The sequence below is a fragment of the Pterocles gutturalis genome, unplaced genomic scaffold (assembly GCF_000699245.1).
Source record: "Pterocles gutturalis isolate BGI_N339 unplaced genomic scaffold, ASM69924v1 scaffold11675, whole genome shotgun sequence".
NCBI classification, from domain to species: Eukaryota; Metazoa; Chordata; class Aves; order Pterocliformes; family Pteroclidae; genus Pterocles; species Pterocles gutturalis.
In genome coordinates this window covers 22,750-25,675 of record NW_010143470.1, presented here as the reverse complement: position 1 = coordinate 25,675, position 2,926 = coordinate 22,750, and positions in this window count along the sequence as shown.

Here is a 2,926-nt window from a genome sequence, read left to right as displayed (position 1 = left end):
TTGTAGCCAACTGCATGACCAGGCAGGTAATTTTTTTTCACACACTTTCTGAAAGTGCACCTTGCGGTTGTCAGTCAGTATCTGCTCTTAGGGACAAATCATGTTCACGTTACACAAGGGAGTAACATGGTTAAAATTGTTGTGGCTCATGGATGTAGGATTTGGCTCAGTATCCTCACTTGTCTGTTTTGTTTCATAGAGTTATAGAATAGGTGTAGAGTTGTGGGCACTAAATAGTTAAAGATCTTGTGATACAATTGGGGGCCGTGTGATGAAGTACCCTTTTTTGGAGTGGCTAGACCAGAGCAGTGATGTTAATGTGAAATATTTCTGTAAGCAGTAGGAAGTAGTGGACCTTGATTTCCAATGAATTTGTTTTGCAGATCTGATTTACTTTCTAACTGAACTGCCTGCCTCAAGTCTTCAGTGTGGGCTCTGCTGAAAATGCGGTGGGGTGGGGCGTGGGTTCTCTGATATCAGGCTATAACGGAGGTCTCGCTGAAGCTTTTTTATCAATTAAGGGAAACTCTGCTTGGGGACTTCCTCCCAGCTTCCTGTTCTGATTGCACGTGGAGGAGTGTAATATTTTGAAGACCTCTACCATCTGTCAAGATTGGCCAAAATTGACCAATGAATTTTAAAAAATGTAGCTACTGGAGATGCAGACTTGCCTACAGTAACACAAAGAGAAATTTTATGAAATCAGATTAAAAGTGCATCATTGTAGCTACCCCACCAACCCATTTAATTGCAGTCATTAAATTTTGTTTACTGTTTTGAATGTGTCACGCTTCCCTTCAGGTAAATCTTTTCCTGTAAGTCGGCTGGATCTCTCCAGGACATCCTCCTCTGTAAAGAAGATTGTCACCACAACACTAGTACTTACGCCAGCAGGAGAGGGAGCAGCCACTGTCAGCAGGCACAGCCCCAGAGTGCTTGGAGGGACAGAGGACATTCTCTGTCTTGCCTCCCTTGCTGCACTCTGTGCCAAGTCCTTGGTGTAACTGCATGGGTCTCATTGCAGCACTGCAGTTTGTGCAAGTTAATGCCGTTGGTGTTAGTCAAATACTGTTATGTAAGAGGTAACGATGCATCATCTGAAAAGCTTTTGACTGAAAGCAGGTCACTTGTGCCTGATGCATGTATAATGCTGTTCTCACATAGCAGGCATTTACAGGCATATGTAATAGGGTAGTAAATACTGGAGGAACGGGTTTGTGCTCTAAGCAATCCTGGACAAAATGTTCTGTGATCAGGAAGGACTAGATCAGATATTGACAGAAGCTCTTCCTATTTTGAAGCCTTGAGAAACCAGTTAAGGTACGTTATCAGCTTTTGTTGCTATAGGGAGTGAGAGCTCTGCACCTTTTCGTGGGGTGGATTGTGTTTTCTAAGAACACATCTGGAAGGACCGCAGAGGAGAGAAGTACCTGTCTCCCCATTTGCAGAGGAGAAGGCGGAGAGAAGAAGGAGAAGTACTTGCTCCCTGTACTGTGGAAAGGGGTGACTGGGAGCAGATAGAGGAGAGGAGTGGGCTGTGCAGCTCCATGCCTCCCACCTGAGTTGTGGTCTCTGATATGGCTGGTATTCCTGTGCAGACTTAGAAAAGGAAACATTGACTCACTGGGTTTGTTGTTCTTGCTTTTCTTCATTGGTATCCAAACTCTGCAAGTTGCCAGGAAGTATGGTGCTTTGTATGATCACTCAGTAGAAGCTAGGTAGGAATCTTGGGTATGTAATATTGTTGATTTAGGGTAAAAAAATCATGTTTGGCACCGTGAAAGGTTGGCTAGTCTATGCTGTGCTGGCCTTCTCTCTCTGACACAACACAGTTGTGGTGGATTTTGCAGGCCAAGGCCTTTCCTCAGACAGCACGTGGTCCACGTGACACTTGTGTCATGGCATAACGACTGCTGTCAAAATAAGGAAATGGAAAATAGCAGGTAACAAAACACAGGTGTTAAGAGAAACACACTAGTAAGCCTAATTTCAGCCTTTTTTTTTTATACTTACCATGTTCCTGTCTCTGTGGCTTTGTTAAGGTTTGCTTTGTTTCAGAAAGAAAAGAGTACAGGATCGTATCAGGACCATTTAAAAAAAATACCTCAATATGTAGGGTAGAAGGATGGTCCATTTCATTCATTCAGATGCCCACTTCAGCCATGCCAATTTAGTTATTTTGGGAAATATAATAAAAGAGAAAGAAGATATAATAATAATATGACCTAATCACATTTGTATTTCAAAAGTTTGTAATATTTTAATTACAACTCAATTTCATTGTCGTTCAGCTTGAACGATAACAAAAGCACTGAAGTGTAAGGGCAAATTTTCTAAAGATTCAGTACTTTGGGTGTTGTGCTTGCTTGAAAATTTGGCTGTACCATCGCAGGCAGAATTCTGACCAACCTTTGAACAGGATGCTTAGTAAGTTCCCTGTGCAGTTACTATGTGGCTTTTTTTTTGAAGGATTGTTCCCAGGTTAGCGTTTGAAAGTTTGGGTCCCCAGGCATGGTTGTTTTGGTAAAGTGTTTGAGGCTTTTAATTAATTTTAATTCATTCATTTTCATTAAGGAAAGATTTTCTACGAGTGCTAGGTATAGCTCACTTGTCATTGATCTAAGCAAGGGAGGTGGTGGTAGGTATATTTATCCAGCCAAGGATGCTGTAACAGAGCTTAAAATAAAGCGGTGTCCTCTTACATGTGTTGGGAGCAGTGGGTTCTCAGGAGGGGATGAGAGCTGTTTCTCATGCTAAAACCGGTCTCCAGTACTAAATCTTCTAGTAACTCTTATGAGTTAAAAATATGCTCCAATGCCAGAGAATCAAACATACATACTTTTTTGACTCCTTGTCCCATTCCTAGTCTGTGTCTTGAAAGTCTCCCTGAAGTGGAAAGGTGGTTGTATATTTTTACTCTGCAGCC